The sequence below is a fragment of the Anguilla anguilla genome, chromosome 10 (genome assembly GCF_013347855.1).
Source record: "Anguilla anguilla isolate fAngAng1 chromosome 10, fAngAng1.pri, whole genome shotgun sequence".
Classification (NCBI taxonomy): domain Eukaryota; kingdom Metazoa; phylum Chordata; class Actinopteri; order Anguilliformes; family Anguillidae; genus Anguilla; species Anguilla anguilla.
The window spans coordinates 14,825,960-14,835,004 of record NC_049210.1 but is presented as its reverse complement, the minus strand read 5'-3'; the positions used below and the strand labels follow the sequence as shown (position 1 = coordinate 14,835,004).

General features: G+C 43.2%; 1 protein-coding gene across 9 annotated transcripts in view; it reads right to left on the bottom strand.

Moving 5' to 3' along the window:
- The window catches only part of LOC118206992 (lysine-specific demethylase 2B-like), a 44,842-nt gene extending 40,589 nt beyond the window's left edge, over positions 1 to 4,253 (bottom strand). For 2 of the 9 annotated variants that reach the window (XM_035380227.1, XM_035380229.1), the window contains exons 1-2: positions 4,055 to 4,253; positions 1,545 to 1,640 (exon numbers count right to left, since the gene is read on the bottom strand). The gene's annotated coding sequence lies outside the window, so the exon portion shown is untranslated. The remainder of the gene's footprint in view (positions 1 to 1,544; positions 1,641 to 4,054) is intronic. The other 7 variants (XM_035380224.1, XM_035380225.1, XM_035380233.1 and 4 more) reach the window with 5 other exon arrangements.
- Between the last annotated feature and the right edge of the window lie 4,792 nt (positions 4,254 to 9,045).

The following is a 9,045-nucleotide window of genomic DNA, read 5'->3' as shown; positions in this document are numbered from 1 at the left end:
CTGACGGTCTCCCCAGCCGCCTGATGTAGGCCTGACACAGATGGATGGCCATGTAGGAGGGGGAAGAGAGGGCATTGGTGTGGAAAGCTGCCTCTCCACAGGTGTTTTCTGTACACGAGTGAAGAGAAACGACTCGTATGTGGCTAGGGATTCCAACTCAGCAGAAGCCCATACGTTAGAGTGCAGTGATATTTCATCTACGCTACTGGAGGTAAATCATCTCTGATGTAAATCATGCCAACACAGTGTAGTATCCTTGATGTAACTTTGAAGTTTAAGCAAATGTGAGCAGAAATCAATTACTGGACCCAAATGTATCTTTTGAGCCTTGTGTCTAAAAATGTTCAAAGGTCTTTCACCTTTGTTAGAAAGACTAAGACCAATTTTATGATCTAGTGGGAAACTTTTGTCACTTCTTGGCATGTCCAGTGTAATGTTCTCCTAATCTGTGTCCCAACTCACATCTTCTACAAGCTTCAGTATGTATGATTTTTCAATCCAAATTTTAACATACGCTGACAAATACTAGCACGTCATACCAGTCCTTCTTAATGCACTCTGTCTGGCAAAGAAATGTCAGATTAATTAAAAAATTCGACTTCTCGACAAAGCAATATACAGTTTCAACAAATGACTCTGTGCTCCTCTCCCACAGTCCCCAACAGCTTCATTTTCACAGTCAGGCCACCCAGGTCGAGCCAAAAGCTTAAGCAGCATTGTGGCCTGTGCCTTCATGCCAAAAACACAGACTGCTGGCCCATCTGACTGTTTGTTGTTGGGTCATGAAATATCCAGTGTCACTCAAAATCCCTCCCAAACAAGACCTACTTAGTGGCATGCTTCCATTGATTAAAAGATGGCCACTAACTTGCATATTTTGATTTTTAAAAACTGCTTTTGACAACTTACGATTACTCCACCATCGACCATGACCGCAGTCCATTACCCCAACTGGCCCGATATGGATCAATGGGATTAGAGGGGCCCAAAGCATGGGCTTAAGGGGGTATTGACGGCAGGACTGCTGTTGTCTTGGAGTGACTGCTCACTCTGTGCAATTAATCTGGCCTGTTCATCAATAATGAGCCACTAACATGGATTTGGTTTAAGTCCAAATTATGTCTAAACAAAATACTGTCAGAAAATCTGGAAATGTGGGTTTTTGGAGTGTTTAAAAAAATGAGATTTTCTGGTGGGGGAGCTGGTTGAGCGAGTAGGCAAGCGGGTGAGCAAGCAGGCTGGTGGGGCAGCTGAGTGGGCTGGTGGGGTAGACGTGAGGCACACCCAGCCTGCACTACCGCAAAGCCGCGCCCCGTTACTGTCGCCCCACGGCCGCGGCACGGCCCGGCAGCCGGCACTCCCCCTTACATAATGGGCTGGCACAGACTCCCCCTCCTTTTGTTGCAGCGAGCTTCAGTCTGGCTGTCTGGGAAGGTGAGAGAGTGGCTGGAAGCTGCCAGCCCAGGGCTCCCAGTCAGGGCCAGCTGCAGAGCGGGACTGGAGGGCAGGACGGGGGATAAAAATCAAGCTTACGGAGGGCTCACCTCCTTTCCTTTGTGGATGTTTTGGCACGGTGAGCTCGTCCGCTGAAATCGAAGTGCGCTGGGGGGATAGTCTCTCCCTCACTCCTCAGACCGTACCTGTGAGAGTGGTAGACAGGAGAGGGGAGTCAGCAAAGCAACGCCATGGCTCTCGTGAGACACGCAGCACTTCTGTACCCCTAACGGACTCGCTGATGGATTCCTTCATCACAACAGACATGCCTTTCTAAGTACCACAGAAGCAATTAAGCACAATGAAGAAAGGTATGTGCTATTTTTGTTCAATGTGAACACTTAACTGAATTTCATTGAACAACAGCAGTAAAAACACAAAAAAAATGTTCTGAAGAATTGTCACATTAAAGCTCACGAAAATTGCTCCAGTCACAGGAGCAATGCAAAGCTTAATTGCTGTTTCTGATTCCTTACACCGGGGCAAGATCGATACAGAAAGTGCCCGTCCTCCCACAATGGAGCAGGTTGTGTTTAATGTGCTCCAATTCGTCAGACAGTATAACTGTACAATTTAAGGCAGGGCTCAGAGAAGAAGGAAAACTGCACAAGGCAGGAAACCATTCACTATCTGGGAGAAAACATCTCAGTTATTTATCTGGTGGAAGGGGCTCTGAGCCCATTCTAATCAGTCCCTCTCTCTTGCGGCATATTTAACAGAACGTTAGCCACTCGGTCCCGAATGCAGCAAAGAGAAAAAAGTCAACAAAATTACCATCCAGAGTTTTCTCACTATGGGATGCTTTTCCATTTATTCAAATGAATTGCACCAATGATTAAAAGTTGATGAAGCATTAATTACTGCATTATTCAGAATAGTTCTGGCTCAGCAGGGCACCATTTGGACCGAGCCCAACCAGCTCAAGAGGGTGCTGTGCTAAAGATTCTCAGGCAGGCTGATACTCCCTACTCACTGCTGAAGTCTCAGCCTTCTAGAGTGACATGCAAAATACTGTCACTTGCCCATGTGCCAGGCTTGACTGGAGGCATGCAGTATGAGGCAATGGAGCAGACTAACTAACAGACACACGGCATATTTCATGGGATGGTGACAAAAACACTGTTCTTGACTAATTGTACGGCTCTGTTATCCTCTATTGTACTAGCCTCCGTTATTGAACAGGGGTCTCTCAGGAAGACCTGGTGACAATAATTCAACAATGGATGGGTGGTGATTTGGATCATTTAGTGCAGTGTTAGTTAATATATAACTTTGTTTCTCAGGGCATTGATCCATATAGCACACAAATTACAATCACAGATGAACTGCAGGAGTCTAAAAAACAAAGAATTAAATTGCAATGACAAAATTTACAGTTTTTAAAAACAAGCCAGAAATATAGAAAATAATACATGAAAAAACAAAAAATTAATATAAAAGAATGGTGAAAAATAAAGAACCTCTGATCTTTTTGATGTTCCGATCACAATCACCTCACTTCCTGTTGAATATGTATGCTTTTTTTAAGTGGTCTGTCAAGCCCCCTAAAATTACCTACGTATAATGATGCACGGAACTCTGCCCTTGTCCTTAGCTCAGTGACCTTGTTTCACACTGATGCTAAACCTGTCACACTTTTTTTTACAGAGTAACGTACTCCTTCCATCCAGGTCCTGTGAGTTAATGCTCACAGAAGTTATATTTGCAAAATCAGAAGTTCAATTTGGCTACAGAAATACTCCACCCACACTGTGGGACTCTTCCTCTGTCACTTCAAGCCTGGCTCATCCACCAGTTTGGCTGCGGCCGGTGTGCCTCGGACCCTGGCACACCCATCACAGACTGAGCGCAGGCTGCTGTAGTCGGAGCTCATCAGAACTCATCCCCCAGTGAGCCCTCATCCTCACTGTAAGTAACCTGCGGAGGGGGGCCAGGGAGCCTGGGGGGAGGGACAGGACCATGCCATGACCTTGACTCCCGCATCAGTGGAAGCGACAGGCAGACTTGGCGGCTCCTGAGCTGTCATGAGACAACCCCTCCCCCCCCCCCCCGCCCCCCCACCCCTGTCCACCTAAGGCACTAACCTGCAATGAAATCTTAGACAGCAGATACTCGGCAGAGAGCGACTATCCAACCCCCCCGCTAACCCCACTCTGAAAAAGCAGGACTACAGTGTTTGCGATATAGATGGATTGAATAGCCACAGCCCTGCCTGATAAAAATGTCAAGACAGAGTAAGCAGGAACAGTAGGCAGAGGCTGTAGCTCACTTCAGGTGTACCTGCACACGTCCCAACCCTCCGCTCCCCACCTGCTCCTGGCAATACGACACCCATTCCTTAGACACCCAGCCACACACACTGCCAGCCAGCCCTTGGCAGACCGCATGTCTGGCAACCAACTGGAACCAACAACCTGAGCCACCACACAGAAACACCAGCCAATAGACAATGAGAAGAGAGGGAAAAGGGCAACAGAGTAGCCACCTAATTATTTTTTTAAAAGTGAGCACCCCAGCAGTGTCTCAGCCCTCACTGAATCAATGACAACCAAATACCCACCTGATAGCTTCTCCCCCCCCTCCTGCCCACCGCGTCTTGGCCCATGTCTCAGTTGCCGGACGGGAGAGATCCGCGCTTTCTTGTTCCACCTTCCGCTCTCTTTCTAGGGAGCTTCATTGAGAGAGAGGGAGGGAGAGGGAGAGGGAGAGAGAGAGAGAGAGAGAGAGATCGAGCGGCTCCGGCGTGCAGGCTTGTGCCGTCTTCTCCCGGTTCCTGATAGGCTGAGGGGGACCAACTGAGTGCCTGCCTCAGCCTGTGAAGCGCCGAGCTCCAGCACGGAGGAGCCCGCTGCCTAGCAACCGGCTGGAGCAGTCATAGGAGGCAGACGGCTGTAATACGCATTGCTGTTTCCAGCGCTGCGCTAGGTAGCGAGGACAGGAGAGAGCGTCATCACAGTTCTGCACACCTCACACCCCATTCCTTTCCTTACAATGTTAATTTGGTGGGACCTTTCTCTGAAGAAAGACTCACTTTGTTTTAACACTGTGTAATTTCAGTTCAGTTTCAAGTCCAGTTTTGAGTAACTTATAAAATGATGAAAACACTGGGAAAGTGCATGGCTGGACAAATAAAACATCACCCCAGCAATTGCCTTTTAACAGGTGGATGTATACATACATAAAGACTTACTATGGAGTCTTTTCAGAGATCAGTCTTAATTTTGCTTTAAGACACTTGTAGAGTGCATGAAAAGTTAACATTAATGGAGGACAGAGCAGAAACAATAGTTCTTCAAGGCAGCCTATGTTTCTGCTCTGGAAAAATTAAACCCAAGGGGAATGTTTTGTTGGATGAGATGATAATGCACCATGTTAGTGGCCTTTGGAAGCTCATTTTGTTTTCTTGCAACACAGAATCAAACACAGGCACTTTATAAACCCAGCCACTTTATCAAACTGGCCAATCCAACCTACCTAGCAAGACTTGTAAGGAGTTCAATTAAGATGTCATATAGTTTATATTATCTTTACGATGGTCCTTTGTGTGCTGTGTGCAGTAGAAGGGAAAGTGTATGCATTATGACATCCATTTGGGGTTGAATATCAACATTATGTTGGTGCCTCTGGCCAATAGAGTGTCATAAACCATACTGCATAATACAATATCCAAAAATTTTTTTTAAAAATTTAATTGTCAATACAATTACCTTCCTCATTGCCATCAGTCAGTGCTTTGTCACAGTACTGGGGAAACAGATAATAATAAACAAATAACAGACACCAGTTATCATATGGCTTTATTTATATGATATAGCATATTATTTAAAAATGTTGCATTACCAAGCATTTCTTCTGGTAACTGTAGCCTTATAGACATATTTCCTTTGTCTTAGGAATTCCTGAATATGCATGGCTTAATCCCAGATAAATCGAACACACACGGAAAAATCAGAACTCATGTTTCTTTTCAAGTATATTGATACTGGAGAGAGACTAAAATTCCTATCCACCCTCTTCCATTTACAGACTATTATTTCACAGTAGTGTGCAGCACTCTTTCAAACAATTACACTGGCAAATACAGAAATAGAAGCCGTCATTTCTTTCTTCCCTGCTCTCTCTTTTTGAGAGGCAAATCTATTTTAATCTTTTAAACTCATTACCAGTGCAGAACTGCCCGTGGCACCCAGCCAAGGCGAAACATTAATAAAGACGTCAGGTTCCATTCCACGGCCATCAGTTAATCCATTTTAACTTCATCTCACCCCATCATCTCATCCAGATTGTTTTACCTCTTAAAATGATTCCAAAGCTAACCTGCTCGATATTGCTTGCAGCAGACCCCTTTAAGCTGATAAAACCAAACGAACTCGGCCCTCAATTTACCATCCAAGGATGTGGGGATAAATATTGCCTCTTTCAAAATTCTTGTTCATTTTGGTAATTTGATCCAGTGTGCTAGTTTGTACAAATATGTGGACTCTCAGCACTGAAAATTAAGGGTGATCAATCTCCGGTTTGTTTACAGGTCAGTGCAGTCTGCTCTCCCAGGTTAAAAATGTAGTGAGCCTGTACTGAGTATGGAACATCTCTTGGGTATTGAAGCTCTGTATTTGTGTACAGAGAGCGCAGCCCCATCCGCTAAGCCTACATCCACATGCTGGCATGCAGCAAGCTTTATTTGACATTTTAAGAATAAAAACTAAATTTCATGTTGGGCTGCTGGTTCTGACTATGACAAAAATTCAGCCTGAGATGCACATAGAATGCATGAATATTTACTGTAATTACTTGTTTATCTGATTTTAGATCGCATCTGTGCACGGTGACATCCATATCTCAGCCTTTCATCTTCCTGCAAAGGTGAATGGAATACAAATGTTTCCCTGAGAAACATCACCAACAATCGAGCAACAAAATCTGATTATGTTCCAGGGCCTGAGCTTTTAGCATAACATAATAAATAACTTTTGTTTTTATTCTGTTCAGAAATAGCCAACTGCAAATGGCAAGATCAATATAACAATACAGTATGTGCATCCAGTAGATGCTGTTCACTATGACCTCCACTAGGTGGCAGTAATTACCCATGGAATATCTATTCTAGAGCCAGTAATCTAGTCTCATCTACCAACAAATCATACAACAAATTATGGACACCTCAAAATAACAGGTAATTTCACAAAAAAAGCACCTTAAAATTGATAGGAGAGATATGTAAGTGCAGTTCTTTGCAGAAAAATAGCTTCTGTTAAAGCAATAGACATAAGGAATAGACTGTGACTTTGATACACTGCACAAAACACCTATGATGCAAAATATTTCAGTATTCAAGTATTTAACTTCCCCAGTAGGCTACTGTAGAGATGGGACAACAGGTCGTGGCAGGTCAAGATATGATTAGTCACCCACACAAAGCACTGCCCTAAATGTGCCTATTGACTCCAGCATGTCCCGGCGCAGTGGGGCCTGGGTCGGTGCTTATTTCCCATCATCCTCTCCTGGGCCTTATTATCTGTCCTTCAGCGTGCGTTCCCTGCTGCTCTCAGCTGTTCCTCTCCTGTTACTCATTTCAAGGAGAGGCTTATGTATTCTGTCTGTCTACTGTGACGAATGAGCTGCCGTTAGACACATCCTCGCTCTCTTGAGCTCACAGTGTCTTGTGTTTTGGCAAGCAGATACAGCACACAGCAAAATGATCAGTGTTACATCGACTCTAACAGTTTAAGAGTTCTAAGAGTCCAATAGGGGATGTATGTACTCTGTTAGTTAGAAGTACTCATATATCAGGTATTTTACAATGTACGTTTTGGTGCATATGAAACCTGGAATGGTATCCCAGCAGGGGATCTTGTCATAGTTCCTGCTTGCCACCAGAGGGCAGAAATGGACTGAGGCCATGTTTGTCCTGTCCTCATTATTGAATCATTGTTGTAATCATTATTTGCATCTGTGTCTCGTCTAGTGTATTTAAGTTGCTCCAGATGCCTTGCTCATTGTTCAGTCGGGGAGTTTTCTGTCTTTATTTTTGTCAATTAAATCTCCACTTCACTGCTTTCCCTGCCTCCTGCATTGCTTTTCTGCATTTAGATCCACTCTTCAGTCCATTTTATGGATCTGAGAGATTGTGTGTTTTTAAGAAAATGTCAGCAATACCAATTTTATCAAATCAGGGGTGTGCAATCCTATCTGAAAAGGGCCACTGTGGGTGCAGGTTTTTGTTTTAGCGCAGCACTATGATACCTGATTCAACTAATTAACTAATCATGATCTTCAATCATGACCATTATATAGAATCAGGTGTGTTAGAGCTGGGCTATAACAAAAGTCTTCAGCCACATCAGCCCTTTTCGGATAAGATTGGACGCCCCTGTATTAAATTGAAAATGCAGAAAAGTACATACTCATGCACATAAAAGCATATAACATTTTAATGGCTGGTAAAATGGATTACTTGGGTGTAAAATCTAAACAAATGGCTGGTGCCTTGACTACCCCCAATTTGGGGTCCCTAGTTGAATTTGAAGGCCTCTTTCGTTGCAGAAGTATTTTCTTTCAGTCTGGGGGACTGCAAACAAGCACCTGCTCTCCTCACAAGTGTGTGCTGACCAATCACCAATCTTTTCACTCGTTAGTCCAGCAGCTGAGTTATTGCATGCAGTTATTGTGTCAAAGGAGTATACTTCATGCATGGCTGACACAGCAGGTGCTCACTCGACCTCAAGAGTTACTCTTGCGTGATGAAATGAGAGAAATATCAACTGACTGAAACCCTCCCTCCCTATGCGCTGCCAAGGCCAATGCTGAGGTTAGTCTCAGTGCTCTGTAACTTTTATCATTTAAATTTGCTTTGCATTCATGAAAAAGAAAATGTTTGAAAGAGGCAGCCGGTTATTAATTTAGCTGTAGAAATGATTCAACAGACAAAATTGCAACACAAATTGTTTGGTCATAGATTGATTGTGAATAATCTAAAATGACCAAAAACATAGAACAAATGGACCAAAACAATAAAGGAATCATTTTTAAATATATATGGGAGACCCTTTTTAATATGCATGAAAGTAATACAAGCTATTTACACATTTCAGCAGCCAGTTGCTATTTATCAAAGAAAAAAGAAATCACAAATATTTAAACAGATTTTATACTGTAATTTTACACCCAAGATTCTCATCTGCTTAATATTTTTTACTTGGACAACATAAAAGTAGTATAAATGCCAGAAATGTATATGTCATGAATTAAAACTATAAATCCAAACATATGTGTATCTAACTCAATCTAAACAACAATTTGCACTTCTTCTTGCTTTTCACTTTGTCAAATAAAGTTTGTCTGCAACAGTGTGTGTGCTCATATTTGATTAAAGAAACCAGAAATTCTTGTCCTTCTCCTTCGCAATTCAGCAAATGATAAAGGCTCTTGTTGGCATTGACACTAATTTGCCATCTAGATGCCACACACTCAGAATGGAACAAGCAAGAACAGAACACACCATTGTCTTTTGGCTGCTCTACAAATTCTGTTAAAAAAGCAACAGTTCTCCTG